The sequence below is a fragment of the Phodopus roborovskii genome, unplaced genomic scaffold, assembly GCF_943737965.1.
Source record: "Phodopus roborovskii unplaced genomic scaffold, PHOROB, whole genome shotgun sequence".
Classification (NCBI taxonomy): Eukaryota; Metazoa; Chordata; class Mammalia; order Rodentia; family Cricetidae; genus Phodopus; species Phodopus roborovskii.
In genome coordinates this window covers 4,416,844-4,440,401 of record NW_026126598.1, presented here as the reverse complement: position 1 = coordinate 4,440,401, position 23,558 = coordinate 4,416,844, and positions in this window count along the sequence as shown.

The following is a 23,558-nucleotide window of genomic DNA, read 5'->3' as shown; positions in this document are numbered from 1 at the left end:
GAGAGGTACAGTCTCAGAGGAGCAATGCTTTCTGGAGGCCACCCAGCCACAGTGTTCCTTTGATATAACACAAATATGGCGATCACAGAAACTGCCTTATCTCTTGGTCTTGGACTCTCTAGCCTGGAGTTTCACTGATGGGCCAGGAAGAGGTCACCTTCCACCTTAGTCTACAATTTGGCACCATGGGTGCTTCTCCCCTCTGAACTAGTTAACTTAGGACATGAAAAAATTCACTGTGTTGCTAGATTGGAAGACGGAGACAGGAGGCTAGTTTGGGGCTCGGGGTAAGTTCAGGGACAACTTGGGCAACCTTTCAAGTCTGTTTCAAAATGAAAATAAATAAAGAATTGAGATGTGCCTAGAATGCACATCTAGTTGCCTAGAATGCATGAGACCCTGGGTTCCATTCCCATCACCAGTACCAAAAGGAAAAAAAAAAAAAAAAAAAAAAAAAAGACTAATGAATTTAGGAAGCCCATTCTCTCCCTGAGCTGGGGCTCTGTTAATCATACACATATGAAGGTGGCACAAGGCTACTTGCTGTTTAAAAGAAGAGTCAGTCTGCTGGGATGATGGCGGGACCAACTCATACATGGTAGCGTGGAGACATTTGCACCCAGTACCGAGCCAGTATGCATGTGGCAGAGGTGGGCTGCAGCATAGACATCAGTAAACATTATGGAAAAGGTGGTTCTTCTGGGAATCTGTCACAGCAAGGAGTTTGTTTAAAAAACTTTCAAATGCTGTTGGCACTTGAACGCAAAGCCAACACAACCTCCATCCTGGGTTGGGTCGACCCGGTGTACTTGGCCTCTTTATGGCTTTGAAAGGCTTCACCGAGAGCTGGACAGAGGGGCTGCGGAGCTGGCTTAGTGGTTAAGAGTGTGTACTGTGCAGTAGACATGATGAGTTCAGATCCCGGCACTAATGTTGGTGGGTGCACAACTGCCTCTAGGGAATCTGATGCCCTCTTGTGGATGCTGTAGGCACTGCATGCACGTATTCACTTCCTCATACACATAGTTAAAAGCAAATCTTAAACAATAGTAAGCATGCATTGGAGACATTGAACCTTACCTTATTGACCATTTTTTAATTAAAAAATTATTTACTTTATATGTATGGGTGTCTTGTCATGTTGTGCAGTGCCTGGTGTTGCCTGTAGAGGAAAGGCAAAATTATCCAATCCCCTGGAATTGGAGTTAAGATGGTTGTTGGCCACCATGTGGTGACTGGGAATTAAATCTGATTGCTCTAGAAGAACAGCCAGTGCTGTTAACTGCAGAGCCATTTCTCCAGCCTCTGTCTGACCTCTGATCTGGTATTCAGGACCACTCACAATGAGGTAACCTTTTCTTTCACAATGGATTTTACAAAGCCCTTAGACATAGGCCCAAACCCTGGGCAGTGATATTTCACTTCTAAGTTCCACATGGCACCAAGGGCTGCCAGCTTGTGATTTTGCCTTTAGAAAGAAGGATACAGGGAGTAGAGTGGACAGGACATGGTTCTGTGCCCACATCAGTCATGCTGACCCAGCTGTCACAGACTTCTGCTTGAATTACGTACAGGGCACAGGGAGTCCGTGCAAGCTCCACAATATTCCTGTCTTCGCCATTTCCTTCCGTTTTGAAAGTGGCTGAAGAGTTGTGACAAGCCGTCACATGCAGACAGCTCCCCAGAGAGGAGATTCGTGTTTACTGTGGCCATTGCCTTCCTCGCTCCTGTCCAGAAGAGCCTTATGTATTTTCAGACATCCGTTACTCATTCTGGGTCTCCACGTATACTAAGAGTGGAGAGAAGAGGAGCCTGAAGGTTCTTGAACAAAGGTTTCCAGCACCACCCCAGCCCCTCACTTCACACGCTGCCATGAAAAGATGCCTAGCTTTGCTGAACCCATTGAACTCCAGCCCAAGTGTCAGTCTCACACATGGGGATGAGTTGACGCTGGTCACTTGTCATTGCCGAGGCTGATCCGCTTTGAGGGAGTACAGCTATGTGTGTGCTCACAATTCTCCTGTATAAACTGATTTGTTGTTTTTTGTTTATTTGTTTGTTTGTTTCTTATGGGCCATTCTTAACTCTCACGGGCTTAGTAAACAAATCAGCACCCAAAGTTCCTAGGGGGGTAGCTTTGAAGTAATTTCACATACTCCATTTTCAGGTTAGACACCATTTCACTTGCCGAGTACTCAAAGAAGGCTAGGAGAATAACAGACACAATGTTTTGAGATCTAAGAAGGTTCACAAAGTGGCGTTTCTTCTGCGGTATCTGATGATGCAAGTCAGCATGAATGTTGCTCTCGAAGAGTCGGTAGAAAAAAAGAGGGTGGGCTGGATAGATAGATGACTTGGCAGGTAAGGGGGCTTGCTTGAAACAGATTTCTAACCTTTAGGAGGCAGGACTCGGATGGACATTAGCCTTCAGGAGCACTGGAAGGCGTAGCCCATCTTGACTTCCTGTCTCACACTCTGCTTCCTGTCTATAGCTGTATGAATAAGAGCTTCATACCCATCTGCCCTGAATGGGGCTTTGCATTCCACACAAGGGTGGACTGAACCCTTTGAACTGTGAGCCAGAGTAAACCCTTCCTTCCTCAAGTTGCTTATGTCAGATATTTTGTCATAGAGATGCAAAAGTAACGAATACTGACTATGAGAACATCGGCTCCAACCCTTCTACCTGGCACTGGTGGCAGCTGACAATCTTGAGCAGTCCTTGCCTCCAGAGACCACCCCAATCTCTATCTCAGTCCCCATATAGTTCTCTATCTCTGTCTCTAAACTGTCCTCTTTAATAAGGTCAGCGGGTATATGGCTGCAGACTATCTTTCTCCAGGGTGACCCCATTCTAACTTAGACTGGCCCATGAGCCTGTCTTCAAAGAAAGCAACATGATGAGATCCCGGAATCTTGATGTAGGAATCTGGTGGTGTTCACCCTTCACATATGCATGTGGTTATGAGGAACTTTTATTGGGTTCTTGGGTGCTGGGTGAGGTAAGATATTCTAGGTCCTAAGGGTTGATTCTTACCAGTGACTCCCCCTTTTAGAGGCTGGTTTCCATTTGGTATAGTCACATATGACATGGATTCCTCTCCTGGCTCATTATGTCAGTCATGGGAAGGAACACACACAGAAAAATCCTGTTGCCATCTGTGTGTGTATGTGTGTGTGTGTGTGTGTCTGTCTGTCTGTCTCCTGCCAAGGTTATTCCAGGTGAGGTTGGGTTCTCAGAAGGCCCCAGAGGACACTTGGCCATGCCTGGTGAAGGGTCTGGTTGCCCTTGCTGCATGTAACTAGGGACTCTGCTCAACATCCAAAGAGTCATCCAGGCTAGGGCTTGCAGAACCATGGATACCCAGCCCAAATAGGTCTTCACCAAAGATGGAGGCAGGCAGGACAAGGTTAAAGAAGGAGTTTGATAGGAGTCATGGCCCAGAATCTGGAACATGCTGAGAAGAGAGGGAAAACAGAAATACACCTGCCATGAAGCCTAGCCTTGGAACGGCTTTCTGTCTTTGTGATTACATTTTATCATTATAGTAACTGTCCTACTTGCCTTTCCCACGAAGTGAAACCCTGGATTGATACCTTATCATCTCAATCCCAGGGAGGGTATGACCTCCTGTTTGCGGTGAGCAAATACTGCCTCTTGATAAGCTGATTTTTTTTTTTTGTTGTTGTTGTTTTCGTATTATAACTGGGGTGAGGGTGGAAGACCAGTGAGCATTAAGGCTTCCTGCTAAATGATCTGTGAACAACTTGGGAGGGGCATGGTATCACTCACTTGCTGAAAGTTAGAACCACAGAGCAAGTAGGATTGAGCGAGGCACCAGATGGCTGCTTGGTGATGGGGCCGGACATTGACCTGTGGTCTCCAGGGTGAAGTGGCCCATAGCTAGCACCCTCAGCAGCCACGCTGCAGCCTCACCCAGCTGAGAGGCTGGAAGAACACATGTGAAACGGGCATTGGAGCTGGTGCCCTGTGCAGTCTCAACCTACCTCTGACACTGAAAGGAATCCAGCCTGACCATGTCAGCTCTGTGGCCAAGCCTGCAAGTCATTTGAGTGATAAAGATTTTGTTAGCAGCAACATAGAAAGCGACAGTTTCAGGAGGGGATGTGTGTCTTGGGGGCTCCTTAGGAATCCAAGGTCAAAGGCTAGGACACTTGCCTAGCATGCATGGGGCTATATGTTCAGTGCTCAGCAAGGCTGGGTAAAAAAGAAACCCAGGGTCTCAGGATATCCCTGGACTTCAGAAATCAGCATCTTCCTTCCCGTTTTGTCATCTAAGCTCCAGGAGTGCTGCTTCCGGCAACCTCTTAAAAAGGGCTACCTGCCCTTGACTTTGAACCAGCCCATCCAGGTAAATTCTGGTTGAGTACACTTTTGCCATCTCCCTTCATTCGTAGGAGTCTCCCAGCTGGGCTAACAAATGCCCTTCCCCTCTGGGGTCTCAGGGATGGGATCCGATATTGTCAGTGCTCATACGCCCTGGGACTGGCTCATGTAGAGGGTGCCAGCAGTTGTGATATGAGTCTGTTTCGGTCACTGGCGGAAGCAAACCAGCTCCCAGCAGCTGTGTTTGTTCACATGGGGAGGTGCGTCTGTCGGTGATCATAAAATATTATGATTCCATATGTCCCACCAATCACAGCTGTGGAAGTGTCTGTTTCCACCCTCATTTGATACGTGTGTTGTCACCCTGTTAAGAGCTGTCCTCAGGGAGACAACGAGGGAGGGCTCGGTGGTGGACTGACTCCTTTGGATGACAAGTATTCAAGCGCAGCTGCAGGAAGCCTGGGCTGGTATCTGGCTATTGCTGGTGAGCCTCATCCCTGGGTGATGGTTACCACCGTCACGTTCAAGGTCAATAGATGCATTCTCTCCAGGCAGGTGCCCTGCACAGGGCACTGGTGGTGTACATATGATGCAAGCATGTCACCCCACGAGGCTGGTGCTCTATCACACTTGCTTTACAGATGGGAAACTGAGTCACAGGAGGTTAAACGGAAGCTTAGATTTTAATCTTTTACTAACTAAAAACAAGTGTGTTGGTGCCTTTAATCCCAGCGCTCGGGAGGCAGAGGCAGGCAGATCTCTGTGTTTTCGAGGCCAGCCTGGTCTACAGAGCTAGTTCCAGGACAGGCTTCAAAGCAACACATAAATAAATAAGTAAATAAAATAAGTGTGGAAGAATTTGTGAAGTTGATCCTCCCCTGTTACCACATTGGTTTCAGACATGAGTCTCAGGCTGTCATGTTTGCCAGCAGCCTTAAGGCCTTAAACAGCTTGCTTACAGATAGCTCTGGGGTACAGGAGCTGGAGGGAGGCCGTTTGGCTCAGCCCATGGGATTGTCCCTTTGGTATTATTATCCTTCCATGAAGACAGAGGTGACAGTATTGTCTGTGGACAAGTCCTGGGAAAGGGGAGGGGCTTATGAATGATTAGTTATTATTCTTTAAAGACAGCTATGTCTGCTGCTATTGCCATGTCATAAGTCACCCCAGGCCTTTGGAGGGTTCCCACTGCTTGTCCCTGTGGGTCAGGAGCAGTGACACCTTAAACAGGGCCTTGCTTTATGTCTGATTTAGGTTCATAGGCAAGGTGTCTCCTGGAGTTGGCCATGTCTTAGAGGGGGTTCTGCGCCTGAGCTCACCCAGAGGTGACCCACCTTCTACTCACATGGCTGTGGCAGCCCTGGCGGCTGGACACTCAAGGCCGAGGTGCCGATTCCTTATGGGCTCTGGGGGAGTGTTCCAGCCCCTCCTGGAACTTCCAGGGGTCGCTGGTTTTTGGACACACTGCCTGTTTTCTAGCTGGTCTTTGTAGGGTCTTCCTGGCATGCGTCTATGTCCGAATGTCCCTTTTGTAAGGAATCTGGGTAGGGGAGGGCCCCCTCTCCTATAGGACTTTCATCTTAGCAGTCATGTTTGCAGTGGCCTGGCTTTCCAAATAAGGCTGTCTTCTGGGAGGTGGAGGCAGGGAATACAGCTCCCTGCACGGCAGGCCATGACAGATCTGTGTGGATAAGGTCACAGAGTCTGACAAGATGACAGGCATCTCCTGGCCTCGTGGCCAGTCCTGCCGCTCAGGCACTGGCCCTGTGTTTTCATCTCCACTCTTTGTCCTGAACCGTGCTCATCCAACCTTGCCTGAGACCCCACCAACCCCCGTGGATGCCATCGCTGTTGCTGCAGCACTCTGCCTTCTGGGGGATGTAGTCAGTGAGTAGCATCCTAGAGCTGGGATTGGAGAGAGCGGATGGGAGTGTCTCTCCTTCATTACTAGGTATGTGGTCTGGAAAGATGCACCTTGCCACAGGCCTTGTAGTCTAGAGCCATACAACTCAGCTCCTCCTGTTTCCCAAGATTCTCCATCCTCCAAGCTCCTCACTCTCCCCAACTCTCTTCTCTTCTCTGTCTTACTTCCCTGGCTCCTCCCGGCTCCTCCCTCATCCCAGCTCCTCTCTCCCTCAGCTCCTCCCTCACCCCAGCCTACCCCCTCACATCCCTTCCTCACACCAGCTCCTCTTGTCTTTGATCTTCTTTTACCCCAGCTACTCCTTCATCTCAGCTTCTCCCTCCTCCTAGTTTCCCCCTCACCAGGGCTCCTCCCTTCTTCCAAGTTATCATCTCACCCCACTCCTCCCCAGCCCCATTGAGCTCAGGGCTGTAATCACTTTCCACAGTTGCTCAGCCAGTTATCTCTGGTACCTGAGCATTCCTGCTGGGACCCGAGCCCTGCCCACGCCCTTCAGAATAGCTCCTTCATTAACTGTCTGGAATCCCAGCTGGCATCTTTGGATGCTGCTTCCTGAATTCCTGTCATTTGTGGGAGACAAATGGCAAGAGGAATGTTTCACAAACAGTAGCTCATGGGTCTCAGGGCTCTTGGGCGTCACCTGAATCACTGGATATGGAACTATTCTGAGCTTGTTCCTTGTGTTTTTGCTGTTAATGAAGGTCTGGCTACGCAGAGAACATATCACGTGTCACCAGAGCAGGTCTGCCATAGTATGATTCAAAAGGAAAGAAGTCTTTGCATTAAAAATGACTGTTTAAAGCCAAGACCCACATATATCAGCATAGCCAGGGTGGGGAATCTAATTCCATATTACCACCGTGGACTCTCCTTTCCTGAAGTGTAGGACTGATAGGCGCACCTGCCTCGCCAAGTGGTTGTCATGACAACCATAGAGTTTCCTTTCGGGCACTGCTTAGCCTGGCTCGCCACCACCACCACATTTATAGAAGCGGCTCTCGTCTGTTGCCTTTTGTGGTTATTGTTCAGATTGCAAGCAGACGCCGGTGAAGTTGCACAGATATGAAGTGTGCTATTTCCAGGGTCTCTGACAAAGTCTCTGCCAGGGCTCTAGTGATTGGCTTTGGTTGGCATGAACTGTTTTGTAGAGCAATCTTCTCAAGGTCCAGGGCCCTGAAAATACCATTAAAATCTCTGCTGCAAAGCAGAGACCAACTTGGGGAACCACTATGCCTCCCTACAGGTAGACCTTAGTTTTAGATTTTGAAAACCTCCGTATCATTTCTGAGAAGTGTTGTTGTCTGGCTTTTGTGGATCTCACAGAAAGTGTTTTCTCCAGTAGAGGCACAGCCCTGCCTGCAGATGAATGCGGAGTATGCGCAGGAACTGTGTGCAGTCCTTGACCCCATAAGGTGCAGTTGACCTCAGAGGTCCAAAGATGAGGTAAGATCACTGTGTCCAGGCCAGCAAGTGGCAGGCATTGTGCAGTCTGGCTTGCCACGTCTCAGGTCTTGGTCACTGTGGCTATGCAGCAATGGTTGTGGAAATGCTTGTTTCCTCTAGGAGCTTTCATGCTATATCCTAGTGTTCTGTGGGATGTACTTCCTGTCTTAATAGAGAGGTCTCCAAAGGGCATCTGGGACACAGAGTAAATGGTTCTGTGAGCAAGCTCTGGGGTCACAAGACTTTTATTGAATTCCAGTTCCACCGTCACCTTCTGGTGTGATCCCAGCAAGTTAGTTTTCCCTCCATCAAATGGGCGTGATGGTGATGCTGGATCCATAGGTTCATTGTAGACTTTGAGGGAGGCATGAGCTGAAGACATGCCTAGGGCCAGCAAGATGGGTTGGTAGGTAAAGGTGTCTGCTGCTAAGCCTGACTGCCTGAGTTCGATCCCTGGGATCCACAAGGTGGAAGGAGAAAACCAACTCCTGCAAGGTGTCCTCTGACCTCCACACAGGCACCATGATGTGCATATGTGCATATGCTAGCATGTGTGTGTGCATGAGCATGTATGTGCACCCCCCCCCACAATACACTTAGTGTTTTGCTCAAGCATGCCTTTATAGTCATATTCTTTTGTATCTGGCTCATTTGGTGTGTGTGTGTGTGTGTGTGTGTGTGTGTGTGTGTGTGTGTACATGTGTATGCAGGTACAGATGCACCTTCATGTGGGGTATACATGTATGTCCAGGTATGTGGAAGTGAGAGGCCAATCAGTGTTATTTTATAAGTGTCATCTGCTTTAGATCCACTTTATATCTTGAGGGAATTTTTCACTGTTCTGGAACTCACCAAATAGGCTATGATGACTGGTCAGAGTTTTTTCTGCCTCTTTGGCTCTAGGATTATAAGCATGTGCCACCATGCTGACTTGTTTTCATGGGTGCTAGGGATTGAAATCAGGTCCTCCTGTCTACAAAGCAAGCAGGTCACCAACGGAATCATCCACCAGTCCTTTGACCAAGTACCTGTTGTTAAGCATGCTTGTGTGCTATTTGTGATGCTAGCAGGGCTATGGGTTTTACTCACAATCATGAGGTTCCACACACACTTCCTATCATTTCCCTACCTATTCTGCTGGCCTTGGCAGAAATGCTGGATTCTTCTGGCATTTTTCTGGACATTTACTGCGAATTTAGCAAATCTGGATTATGCCACTTTCTCTCTCTGCAGGTTAAGACCTGTGGGAACTGAAGGTCACAGCAGAGGGGTGGAAGAGCCCTTGGGGGCTGTTTTCCATTTAGACAGTGCACATGGCTCAGTCAGTCTAGGCCAGAGGTTCTTAACTTTCCCAATGCTACGACCTTTTAATACAGTTTCTCATGTTGTGGTGATCCACACACACACACCATAAAATTATTTCCATTGCTACTTCATAACTGTAATTTTGCTACTGTTATGAATCATGACATAAATATCTGTTATGCAGGATACCTGATATGTGACCCCTGTGTTAAGGTCAGTTGATCTCCTGAAGAGCTCATGACCCACAGGTTGAGAACCACTGCTCTAGGTACTCACAGATCTGCTAACCACTGTCCCAACTCTATGCTATGGACATCACCACTATTGTGGGAAGCTCCCCCTATATTTCAGACAAGCCTTTTTCTGAGAGTGATTTTCTTTCAATGTCTTGAAAAGGAGTTTTCTCATATGAATATATTTACTTTTAGAAACATAAGATGACTTGTGCTGAAGGTAGCTTGGCATTTATGGCGGGAACATATTTGGCTGTTTTTTTTTTTTTTTTTTTTTTTGGTGGGCTCAAATGTCCCCTGACAGGGCTGGAGAGATGGCTAAGTGTTTAAGAGCACTGGCTGTTCTTCCAGAGGACCTGAGTTCAATTCCCAGCACATGTATGGCAGCTCACAACTGTCTGTAACTCCAGCTCCAGGGGGATCTAACTCCCTCAAACAGACACAGACATGTATGCGGGAAAAACACCAATTCACATAAAATAAATAATACGTAAATTTTTTTTTTTTTAAAAAAAAGTCTGCTGACATTTACCCCACGTAATCAAACAAATCCAGAGAATGTGGGTTCTTTGAGCCATTTTGCCCCACACAGGCAGCACTGACATCAGTTGTGTTATAAGCAACTCTTCACAATTTCACTCCATGGACATGGCTTCTAATCACATGGGTCATCAGAAGAGAAGCAGGGATGGTTGGATACAGGCCAGGCTTTTCCAAATCTATCCCATGCCATGATGGGTTCCTAGCGTTGGTTTCATATCTAAAAAGATGGGTCTTGGGGACCGTGCCTTGAGGATGCTATTTCATGATACTGTGATAGCCTCCTTTAGTAACTTCCCTTCCCCTGCAGCAGCAGCTGTAACACTCCCCCCCCCCCCCGCCTTGCTACCCAGCCAGGAGCTTCTGTGGGCTTTATTGTTGAGGCCTTACACAGAAGCCTTAGTAGTTCTGTTAAGAAGTGTTGGTGTGAGATGAAAATCTTGGACAGACATAAATCAAGATTTATCTTTCTGAACAGTTCATATAGTCATGCCCAAGAGCCCCACCCCAACCTATAGCTCAACATCATTATTTGGCTAGAAAACCAACTCCATTATGTAACACTAAAGGAATTCAGGGCTTGGAGGATGCTGCAGGGGCATACACGGGCATACATACACATGCTTAAAAATGTAGGTTGCTGTCTTTAGTCAGAGCCTGGCTGCTCTGAGCTCTGTTGCCTGAGGGGAGAGCAAGCAGACTCTGTCCCCTCAAAGGCCTTGGCAGTGACAACTTGGAAAAAACTGCAGAGCATTTACAGCCTGCACTCCAGGTCACTCGCGCTGCAGGAGCAGGTACAAGTAAATGATCCTTCTACACATGGGACTCTGACAGCACACCGCTCCACTCCTCAGTACCATGGGACCAACAGGGAATAAATAGACAGTGGTTCTCAACCTTCCTAATGCTGCAACCCTCTTATTGTGGTGATAAAATTATTTCATTGCTACTTCATAACTATAATTTTGGTACTATTAAGAATCATATTGTAAATATATGATATGTGACCCCCCCAGGGGGTTATGACACAGATTAAGAACCACCGAATAGAAGCCGAGTAGGCCTCCAGGGCTCCCTCTTTTCCAGCACAGGTGACTTGACTGGGGGACATTGAGGTGGCTGACACTTTCAGTTCCCCTGGAGTAGCCATGTTATCTATACGAAGTGTCTTGTTTTGGAGAGTGGGCTAGTAAATTAAGTACCAACGGAATCTCTTACACCAGCCATCGTGTGTGTGTGTGTGTGTGTGTGTGTGTGTGTGTGTGTGTGTGTGTGAATGATATGCTCAGGTATAGCGATGGCCACACATGATAGTTTTGCTACATGTGAAGATCACCTCTGGAGCAGAATAAAAAGACAAAAGCAAGCATTCTGAGACACATATCTAATCCCCTCACTCAGGAGGCAGAGGCGTGTTGATCTCTGAGTCTGAGGCCAGCTTGGTCTACATCAGGAGTTCCAGACCAGACAGGGTTACGTAGTGAGACACTGCACCCCTGAAAAATAAAAACCCAAATTAGAAACAACAACAAAAACTGAAAACAAAGTTGGCAGGAAGGAACCCGCTGTGATTCTGTGAGCGTCCCCAAAGGGGACAGCCCTATTCCCTGAGGGAAATATTTGGTGTGGATGCCTCCCCTCCCCCTTTTCCTCTCTTACCCCTTCTGAATTTTTGACATAGTGTTTCTCCATGTATCCCAGGCTGCCTTGTGCTGATGACTGTCTTTCCTCATTAGGAGTGTTGGGATTATAGGTGTTCAATACCATGCCTGACTCAATTTCTTTATATAAACTTTGTTTACATTTTTTCTTTTAAAAATTGTCTTTCATAATTTGGAAAAATTCTATTGTATTTTAAGCTTCTGCACTTATTCATTTATTGTGTGTGTGTGTGTGTTCCATGTGCATGCATGCCATAGGTTATGTGTGGTGGTCAGAGGACAGCTTGTGGGAGTTGGTTCTCTCTTTCCACCTTGTGGGTTCTGGAGAATGAACTTTGGCTTGGTGGCAGGCACTTTTACCTGCTGAGCCACATATTGACCTCCTAACTCTTTTTGATAAACCCCAAACTCGTGGCTTTGTGTTTCTTCCTGATAGCATGGAGCAGGGTAAGAAGCACAGAGCTGCAGTGTGTGATACCCCTAATGTCTGTTTAAACGGGAGCTAGACGTGACACACTGCTAAGGCTGGATACTGCTTGGCAGTGTGGCTCAGGGATCCCAGGACTCTCTGGGTCACAGCGTCTCTCCCTGCCAGCTCTCCACCTGTCCACACTGAGCTCAAGCACCCAGCAGGCTGAGCAGCCTCACCCCTAACCCTCCAGCCCTGTCAGTGTGCTGCCAGAACAAAGGACTCTGTCCATATCGGAATTGAAATCTTCAGACTGGAACACTACCTGCTTCCGTCTGAGACTCTCAGGAGTGAGCAGCATGCTAAGGGGCTGAGAAAAGAGAAGGGAGGGTGAGGGAGGCAGGGTCCCCAAGGCAGGCTTTCCGTTGAGTCGGCTGGTATCTTCATAGCTTACTATCCATGAGGATACTGTACTGCCATCCAAGAACACTGCCGAGAGCCCGGCACTGACCACACAACTGGACAGCATCATGGAGAGCAAATGTCCTCTCTACAGGGACTGCGAGGATCTGGTGTGGGGTGGACAGGAAGTGAAGGGGATTGGAATGAAAGAGGAAGAGATCCAGATGGGAGGGCAAGGGAGTAAGCCAAGCTGCCTAGGTGGCTAGAACCAGCATGTCAGGTTTTCCTGGCATCCTCTGAGGACTTCAAGATGAATGGTAGATCAGCAGGTGGTTTGGCAGCAAAGCAAATGCCAGGTCATGACAACCTCAGCAGGTTTCTCTGTCTTGAGAAACATTCTAGAGAAATACACCGACTGCTGAGCAATGACAGTTCCTAGAGTCCAAGTACCCTGAAACTATTTTCGTTTGTGGTCACATTGGCAACAAGGATGGCATGCCACCCTCTTTTATTAAGGGTTTATTTTATTTTTAATTATGTGTATGGGTGTCCATCTGCATGTGGATATGTGCATATTGGGTGCAGGTACCCACTGAGGCCAGAAGGGGGCTCGATAGCTGGAATTACAAGTGGTTGTGAGCCACCCCATGTGGGTGGTAGGAATCGAACTCAGATCATTGGCAAGAGCAGCATTGCTCTCTTACTGGCTGGGCCACCACTACAGCTAACACTTCTTCCAGAAGGCCCACTGTCACGAACCCTTGAGGATGAAAGTGTGACTTGCTTGTCTCAATTTTCACATTTTGGCAAAATTTGTGTGACTCTACCATGTTGTCTCCTTTGGGGGTCCCAAGATCTTGGGAATGGGAAGATCTTTGTTTAGAAGAATATAAATTCCTCCTTGGTCATTGTGGGATGGACCTTTGTTTTTTGTTTGTGTTTTTGGTTTTTTTTTTTTCCTTTGCAAGCTCATGGTCTCTTCACCTACTGTTAGTGTCGTTGGGTCCTGGTTTTCTTAGCAATGCTGTGGTTACAGCATGCACGTTCTCCGATCTGGATCCTTTCTGAAAACTAGTAATGTAAACTTGTGAAGGTGCAGTTTCCCATAAGACAGTTCTCCACCAAACAGAAATGAATAAATGTATTGGGCACTTGGCAGAGGAAAGTCTGAAAAATTTCAAACTGACAAATGCTAGAAATCAATTACATCATCAAAATAAAGCTTTCTATGTTGACAATGTAAAACTTTTGAAAAGAATAGGGTTGTGTGTTGGCAAAGGTGTGGGAAAATAAGGAGCTTCCTGGGAGAGAGCAGGTGGAGCCAGCCATTCTGCTGCAACTCCAAATAGCCTGCACCTCCCACAGAGCGGAAGACCGGAGAACAGGCCCGGGGGTGGGAGACAGTAGGGAGAACCCCAAGGGACAGAGAGACTAAATTGTCTGGGCTTCATTGAGCATATGGCTAAGTTTTTAAAACTTTTTTTTTTTATTTAAATTCTTAAGTTAGTATACAAAGTTGTGGATCCCATCATGACATTTTCATACATGTATGCCATTATATTTTGTTTTAATTTGTCCCCTTTGCCATCCCATCTGCCCTCCCCTTGCTGGCTTCCTTCCTCCTTCCAAACACCCGCCCCCTACTTTAGTGCCGTATAGATTTTATTACCTCTTCCTTTTTTCTATTTTTTTTTTAAAGATTTGTTTTATTTTCTGAATGCTGGAGTAAAGGCCCAATGGTTAAGAGCACATACTGCTCTTGCAGAGGACCCCAGTTTGGCCCGGGCACACGTGTGTGTGTGTGTGTGTGTGTGTGTGTGTGTGTGTGTGTGTGTGCGCGCGCGCGCGCATGAGTGCAGCTGTACACACAGGCCAGCGGAAGGCATCAGATTCCTGGTAGCTGCAGTTGAAGGCAGTTGTGATCTGCCCTATATAGGTGCCAAGAACTGAACTCCAGGCTCTGGAAGAACAGTACATGCTCTTAACCACTGAGCTGTCTTTTTTACCTTTCATACTGGGGAGAGGGTGGTACAGGCCTTTTAATCCCAGCACTCAGGAGGCAGAGGCAGGTGGATCTCTGAGTTGGAGGCCAGCCTAGTGTATAGAGAGAGTTCCAGGACAGTCAGGGATACACAGAGAAACTGTCTTGAAAGAACAAAACAAAAGAGGTTGCCCTTCAGATCTTTTCTTCCTTTTCATGGCTTTCTTTCTACTTTCATCACACACGTGCACACCCCTTGTCATTCTGTATCTGTTTTATCTTCCTGGAGTCTGTATCCCTCCAGTTCCCTCAGTTTCCCTGCAAGTGTCAGGATTCCTTTCTTCTCCATGTATCCACAAACCCCAGCCACACTTTCTGTATCCTTTATATCCACTGGTCGGACATCACCTCACAAGTCAGTCCTGCATCAGGGTACCACAGGCATCTTCTCAGACCCACATAGTGTTGCCTTAAGGGGTTGATGAAGAACAAGGGAGGTTGACCAGGGTTCTGCATCCTCTCCTTCCTTTCACAGGTTGTTGACTCCTGTCTGCTACAGGATCCTGATGAATGAGCCTGGCGTGACATCCCTGGGCCAGTCAGATATGGTCACTAGCTGGGGTGGCTGCTGAATGCATGAGAATGCAGGGCTGCAGCACCTGGCCTTTTTCCACCCTGCTGGAGAACTGAGAACACCATTGCCATTGCCAGACAGAGAAAACTAATCCTTTTTTGTTGTTGTTATAAAGAAAGGCTTATTCCTTTAGCAATTATTTGAAACTGTGGGGTTCAAGGACTCTTTCTTGCCCACCACCCTCTTTTCTCAAATCCGTTTTTGTTTTCTTTTCTGAAGAGGAGGATTAGGTGTTTCTAAAGCAAGGGGATTAAACAGATCCACTGTGGTGGAGAGCCATGTGGACCTCTGAGCCAGGACTCTGAGATGGCAGCGGTGTGAAGCTGAGCCAAGGCTGGCAGACTTGAGGTGACATCTCAGGTCCTGTCTTCCCTGGAGCTCAGTTCTTCAGAAAAAGAACTGTATCTGGGGGAAAACACAGGGTCCTGAGTCCCAGTAAATCTGAGAAAGACTCCAGCTGGGTGCATGGAGGGATTGCAAGTCCCAAGGTGGCAGCTCATTTGTGGCTCTGTCTTTAGCTAGGGGATGCTGTGGCTTCTGCTTCATCTTGCATCTCAGCTGTGGCCAGTGGTACCCTGGTTGCCTCTGCATTGCCTTCCTGGTCACCAGTTAAAGCCCTACCTGCCTCTGATTCTCCCAGAACCCCTGCCCTCATCTCCTTGGGGCCCCTGCTGTTGATACAGCCATGGATTCTTTTTACTTGCCAGGCTTAGTTCATGTCATATCCCCAGACAGTCCTGCTCTCTCGCTTTTTCTTATTTTGATTTGTCTTTCCATAAAGCCTAATCCATCTGGTAAGCTGTGGTCCTTTGTATGTCTCCCCAACTAGATATACTCTACAAGAGCAGGGCTTGTCTTGGGGTTCCTTGGGATGCCCCAGTACCGTGTTTGGGGTTTCTGAGCAGATTGGTATAGGTACCTGGTCAGAGCCACTGACAGCACATTGGAACACTTTATTACCCATAAGAATCTTCAGTTTGCACAGAGCATCCTGAGTCAGGCACCTTGCAAGCATCTAAGCATTTGTTAGACTGATGATGTACACAATAGCCCAAAAGCGGGTCTGAGGCAGTGTGGTCCTTGAAGGTGTGATACAGTCTGAGTCACGAAGTTGCTGCCCCAGCCTCATGATCTGTAGATGCTTCAAAGTGAACCATTCCAACTTCTCTTGTGAAGAAGCCACAGACCAGGAGGCTTTTGAAGTTTTGGCGAGTGTTCAGAGCTCTTTCTTTGAACAAAGCCATGCTGAAACAGAAGAAGGAAGTTGGTGTCTTGGGCCTGAAGTTGGCTGCAGTCAGGCTTACAGGCGAAGGATGTGTAAAGTTGCCTTTGAGCACCTTGCAGGAAACAAAGGGAACAAGCCTCTAAAACTGCATAGCCCCAGATCACAGTTCTATTGTAGGCACCACTTAGGGGAAGTCTGCAGAGCCTCCTTTCACCTGAATACAATGTGTGATGATGGTACAGCCTTGGGAACTGATTGGAGCCTGGATATGGGTCCTACCTGACCTGAGATGTTCAACCTCTCAAACTATGTCCTAGTAACTCTTCTTTTCCTTCATAAAATATCCAGCACCAGGTGTTTCTGTTGCAGCAGCAAACTAGAGCAAGACAGAACAGTGTATCAATTGAGTTGGGCTTTGACGATTTATTTATTTACTATGTATAGTGTTCTGTCTGTGTGTATGCCTGTAGGCCAGAAGAGGGCACCAAATCTCATTGTGGATGATGGGAATTGAACCAGAATCCATATGGTTGCTGGGAATAGAACCCAGGACCTCCAGAAGAGCAGCCTGTGCTGTTAACCACTGAGCGATCTCTCCAGTCCAAGTTGAGCTTTGAAATAGATTTCTGTGTGATTACTCCTTACATCTTCTAGCCTCTTTGAGCTAGTCTCAGGAAGAAGCCTGTAATAGGCAGATAAGTTCAATGGCAAACTCATGGGTGTTTACAGCTAATTGTCTGGAAACACAGATAGCATTGCCAGATTTTCAGCTGGTATTTTGTTTGTTTGTTTGTTTTTGAGGTTTTTTTTTTTGCGAGAAAATATCAGTCCTTATTTTCCTATTAAATCTCTTATTTTTAAAGGTCGGTCATAATCTCTAAACCTTGAGAACACTTAAAGGCTGTGGGCCATGTATAGCCATCTGCTGCCACACTGGTTACCTTCACTCCCTGGGCTGTGGGGGTGCACTGGGGGAGCCGTGTCTCACCAGGGTTCTATGGGCATGCTTATGTCAGTTTTCAGATCAAGCCTAGTGCCCCTGAAGGAAGAAAGGACCACAGGTTTGTTTGCAATGCTTCTAGCTAGCTGGAGCAGAACTTGCATGCTTAATGTTGCCCTTTCCTTCACTCGAATCCTGCTCATACAGGGTCAGTTTCAAAACTGGCCCAGGCTTGTTTCTAAACCTGGTGGTTCCTCTGTATCTTGTCCAAATGGGCACGATCACCTCTTCTCATTTTGGGCATTGGAAGGCATTGCTCTGAGTCCTGGGACTTGTGGATTTAGTAGAAAAGGGGTTTTCTTGCAGTGTGACAGATGCCCTATGAAGGGCCTGGATAGAGGAAGTTCCATCAGGGAGATGGAGGCACTGATTTTCTATAGGCCTGTACCACAATCTGTCACCTAACACATGGTGGTCACATCAATCACCCAAGGTCTTACTAGGTAGCCCTAGCATGCCTGGTGCTTATAATGTAACCCAGGGTAGCCTCAAAGTCATGGCAACCATCCTTCAGCCTTCTAAGTGGGTGGACTGCCACACTGTCTATAACATCATTTTCAAACAAGGATTGGTTGATTTTTGGTTGTGTTGACATAAGGAGGCTGGTCAGCCATCAGTCTTAGGGGCTAATCTTTGGGAAGGGGATGGGTCCTTCTGAGTGCTGATGAAGTTTTCTCTGGTAATGAGGATGTCTACTCTATATGTATATCATATACCACATCACCTCTTCAGGGTCATTTTGCCACATCAGCCTGAAGCAGCCATCTTGGGAAATTTATAAGGCCATGCTGGAGGCTCAGGGCTGGAAGGAGAGAGGAGGAGGAGGCTGGTGGAGTCTTAATGGAGAGTGTCATCATTTCCAAACCATTAATCAATCATCTCTGGAAGAAGCAGCACCTTTTTAAAAAGTCACTTAATGTCTTCATGGCCTTGTTATCTGTGGAGAGACCCATGGAGGCTCATCTTTTACAGTAACAGATATAATTGATGCACCTTCCTTCCTGCATTAGTGGCTAGTATACTCTGAGCTTAGCCATACCATGTAGCAGCCAGCTAATATTCTAGGTGTGGGATTCCAGCTGTACAATTTCCTACACATTGCCCCTTCCTTCTCCCAGCTTACTGTTCTGATCAGTCATATTTCATGACTATTTTATTACAGGTACCCTTCAATCCTCTTTAGGAGTATGGGACAGTTTACGTGTTCTTGTGTGCAGTTCAGGCTGACCATCTATGGGGTCACATTTCCGGCAGGGCTACATTGCAAGCCCACAGGTAATGCTGAGGTCACAGGGAGTGAAAAATAACTCAGAAGTTATCTCAGGCACGAGTGTCTCAGAGGGGCTAAGCACCACATGTCTCATAGGCGTCCTTGGCCAGCTTTCCCAGGCAGCTATCAGCATCATTAACACAGGCTTTCCATCTCTATGGAAACACATACCTGTTGTGAATTTTTAGTAGGGTAGAATTAAACAATGCATGACTTTTGGGGCCCAGTTTCCTTCACCTAGCAGCGTGCTATTGAGAATTTCCTCAGAGTAGAAGGAAATGGGAGCTTAGCATTGCCTCCCTCCCCATCGTTCTGGAAGGCAGATCATAGTTTGGGCTGCAATCCCCCTCTCACATAACGGTATTTCATATTCAAATGCTCGCACAAAAATCACCAAGAATTGAAGGGTTAAATGATTTTTTCCCCTAATCAAACGTGGAATTGTTGTGGCTAGACTTCCAGACCAGGCTCTCTGGGTATGATTATCCAGATTATCTTGCAGGCATAAATTAGCTGGCTGTCATGGTGTCGACTCTACTGGGCAGATGTGGCTGGAGATGGTCAGGACCCTGGACAGAGCAAACTTTCCCTTCTGTTTGGCGTGTGTGTGTGTGTGTGTGTGTGTGTGTGTGTGTGTGTGTGTGTGTGTGTGTGTGTGTGTGTGTGGTTTTTTGTTTTGTTTTTTGTGTTTTGAGAATTTCGAGTATCATACTGTGTTTACATCACATTTCCCACCCCTCCTACTCCTCCAATGCTCCCCACCCCCTCTTAAATTAATAACATTTTTTTCTTTAGTTATTATTGTTACATATATTTATTATATAAATAAAGCCCCCTAAGTCCACTTAGTGTTTATCATATCTATGTACATGTGTTTAGGGCTCATTACTTGGAACTGGATAATCCATTGGGGGCTTGTTCCTGGGAAAGACTGATTCTCTCTCTCTCTCTCTCTCTCTCTCTCTCTCTCTCTGTCTGTCTGTCTCCTCTCTCAGCAGCCATTAATTGCATGTAGCTCTTTACCTAAGGGTGGGGTCTTGGGAGATTCCCCTCACCCACTCTGGCAAGTCAACTGGTGCTGTCGTTTTGTGTGGCCAGACTATTGAGATTTCATGGGTGTAGCTTCCTTGTCACATAGAGAAGACACAGTCTCACAGTAGCCATCTTGTCTTGGTCCTCTGGCTCTTACAATTTTTCTACCCCATCTTCCCTTTTGTTCCCTGAGCTTTTGGTGGAGGAGATGTGTTGGATGCAGCAACTGAGGATGAGCACCTCAGGGTTAGCTGATTTGTTCTCTTCATTTCAGCCAGCTGTGACTTTCTGTGATGCTCTCCCATCTGCTTCAAAAAGAGGCTCCATGATGAGGGGTGAGAGCTACGCTTATCTGTGTATACAAAGACAGGTGTTAAGAATGCAGTTGGGAATTACACTGGTTTCTCCATTGCTCTCTCCTTTGCATATTGCACATTTCTCTACCCCCAATCTACCTTCAAGACCCCTTCTCCCTGCAGCAACTCCATCCTCCCTGCCAATGTCACCAGGCTGGCACCACTTGCAAAGTCTTCCTAGAAAGAATGAGATAACAAGCACCACCCAGTGTTGGCTTACTTTGTCATCAGCGGTTCCATTCTTGTAATATTAGACTAGGCTTCAGGTTGTAATGACTCAGTCTATATTTGAACCCAGCGCTGTTGTAGTTTATCATTCATAAATCATCACACATGTCCAGACATGACAGTGAGTTTAAAACTTCTGCAGCTTTTCTCAGATGCCAAAACCAAAGTGGATGACTCATAAACAAATTTGCAAAGCTAACCAAGTTCAGGAAGCAAACCCAGATTCTTTGGTATGTCATTACAATCCTTAAGTCAAGTTTCCCTTTGGAGATAAAGAAGTTACAGTCAGGGCTGGGTCCATGGCTCAGTTGGTAAAAGGCTTGCCATGCAAATGCAAGGAGCCAAATTTGATTCCTAGAACCCACATAAAAAGCCAGACTCAGCAGAGTGAATCTGTAATCACAGCAATGGGTAGGCTGAGGCAGGAGGATCCCAGGGACTCTCTGGCCAGCAAGCCTAGCTAATCAATGAATTTTAGGTTTAATGAGAGACTGCCTTAAAAACAAACAAATAAACAAAAAACAAGGATGACACTCAATACAACCTCTATGCTCTTCACCCCCATGCATGCACACATGCATTGAATACCCATAGCGTGCACGCGCGCACGCACACACACACGCACACACACACACAGACACACACACATACACACGCACACACAGACACATGGATAAGCATACTTACACACATCCACAAAAATGTTGCATTTGAAAGTTTACATTGTTGTGCTTAGCCTCTTCCAGGTTCCTGCTGAGTCTTTGCTGTTTAAACTCTTGTAAAGTCATTTTTCACAAAATAACTGTTGAGACTTGGCTTGGCTGTTAACCCTGGACAGCCAATGTGGCAGTTGCTTGAGTCCATGAAGTAGGATGTGGGTATCGGCTCTATGTGGAGTTTGGTAATGTGTATGTATGTTCATTTTTTGATTTCATGGAAATGAAGTTTCCCCTTGAGATCTTCCTAGGCCCCATTCCCAGGGTGTGCCTGCAAGTTCCTAGCTTAGGTGTAACCATGCAGCCTTCTAGAACCTTCTGGTCAGAGACTCTTCTGGGCTTGCCACCAGGAGCCTGTGGTGTGGCAAGATTAGGTATGTTGGTGTGTGTGTGTGGGGGGGCTGGAGTTGGAGATCCATGCTGCCTGGCTCAAACCCTGGTGGTTGCTTACTGTGTAGAGGCTTCTTGCTCAGGCTGTTAATGAATCCCTCCCCCGCACCCCCCCCCCCCCCGCTGCCACCTTGTGCCTTAATTTCTGCACAAGGCAAGAGAGGTGCCACTCTGCAGTGCTGGTTTGGCAAAGGTTTGGAGGACTGGGGAGATTTTAGGAGGCAGAGGGTGAAAGCAGCCTGCTCAGGCACTACAGCTGTTACAGAGTCAATTGTGAGCCCATCTGGGCACCCGGCTCTCTCAGGGTCTCCCTGGAGGCTGAGAACACGGTCTCTCCACCTCTGGTGTCTTCAGCAGCCCCCTTTTGTTATGGCTTCAGCAGCAGGTATCTACGAGAAGTGTCTGTCAGTGCTGCCGGGAGCCTGGCATTTGGGTTTCCCACGGTGCCTGTGGTGTGAGGTCCCTGAGACAGAAGCACCACGAGCTCCTATTTTTGTGTCCTTCCTCTGAGGGACTCTCTCATTTGTCTCTCACTTCAGATTCCCATAGGTTTCCCATGACTACCCTGCGTTTCTGCTTCTGTCGATGTTTTTACGTGCCCTAGCTTGTCTTCCGTTCTCACTGGGCTGGGGACAGGGACTATGTCTAGAACACACGTGTGTCGGGCACCCAGTGAGGCCAGAGCATAGAGGAAGCAGAATCTTCAAGTTCTCCAGGCAGCTCTTCCCCTCTTGCCACAGTTTCCCCTTCTCCCCATCTTGCCACTGAAAGGTGGGTACTCTGAGCATCCCTGGGGGAGAGGAGACACCAAAGGGCTGGTTCTTTCCTTGTCAACCACTTGATACTCTCATGCTCTTTGGGAATTAGGAAAACCTGGCTTTACCTCTAAGTGCTGCAGCAAGGTGCTAGACCAGTCTGGGAGCCCTAGGCTGGGCACACTGAATGAGAGACACTCGAGAGGCTGAACTCCAAGGCCAAAGAGCTGGCTAATCTCTACTATGGCAGTTCCCTTTATGCTTGCAGGAGGCTTTATCTTTACATGACAATGTGTATGGGAGGGACAGAAGAAAGAGGGGAAGGGGGGGGGTGTTACCCTTATAGCATCATTTAACTTTACGGATCTCCTAAGAACGCTGTCTAAAAATTGCCATGTTGAGGCTCCAGGGTATAAATTTGGAGAGAACAGTTTTACCCGCAGTAAGTGCATATGGCCTCACCAGGCTCAGGCGAACAGAGCTGCCATAGCCTGCTTTCTCCCTGCATAAAGGGAACTCCTGCCCAGCAGATCTCTGTGCCCTCACTTGCCAGGCTATGGATTCTACATCTGCCTAACTTCTCTAACAAAGAGCCCCACGTTCAAGCCCGATCCAAACTGTAAATGTGTCTGTTTTGGGAACAAGTATACTATGCCTATTTTTGTTTGAGTCACTGGACCATACATCAAAACAGGAGTAATCGAGAGAGAAAGCCATGGTGATGGCTGCTGAGGGCATAGCAGCCCCAGTGATGCTGGGTACCCTCCTTCCTGTGTGGCTTCTACTGCTGCTGACTGAAGTGGGCACATCCCATTCACCATCAGTCTAGAATGTTCTTGCATCTGGGCCAGTTGTCTATGTGTAGTGCCTACCTTGAGGGTGGCTGAGATTCAAACTCTGAAGTAGGTCTTTCCTTCCTCCCCCATCCTCATTGGAATTTCTTTCTTTTTTCTTTTTTTGTCCACAATTTTGCTTGACACATCAGGAATTCAATTCAGGCTTTTCTTAATGTATCGGTGAATATTGAAGCCTTGATAGGGCCTTATTTACTAGACTTTCTGCTTTGACCCAAGATTTCAGGATTGTATTCCCAGGAGATCTCAACTCTGATCCTGGGACCTTCTGGTCACCTGCCTGCAGCTGCCCCTCATGGCTGTGTGCCCATATGAGGGTGTAAGTAGATGGTGCTTTCCTGTCTGCTGTGTAGACCTGGGGCTTCACATACTCACTTCTCTCAAGTGGATATACTATCTCTTGGGCATAACAGTCTGGTGGTCCTGAGCTCTGTTCCTTTTCAAAGGCTGCAACTATATGAATCACTTAAGAGTTAACTGTCTGAGGTCTAGGGAGATGGCTCAATGGGCAGAATACTTGCTGTGCAAGTGTGAGGATCCAAGTTCAATTCCCAGAACCTGCATTTAAAAAAAAAAAAAAAAAAGCCAGTTACATACTATGGAGAGGTAGAGCTGGGAGGGTCCTTTAGACTTGCTGCCCAGCCCAGCCCATCAACAAACTTCAGTTTAGCGAGGCATGCTGCCCCAGAAAAACAAACTGATAATGGCTGATGTGTGACAGTTGCGGTCATTCTCCGGCTTCTACCTGCATGTGCCCATATGTGTAAACATACGTACACAGGTTTAACAATCTGAGGCAGCTAGGAAGTCTGTGCAAGCCAGATTGCCTGTTTTTGTGATGCTATTCCAGGC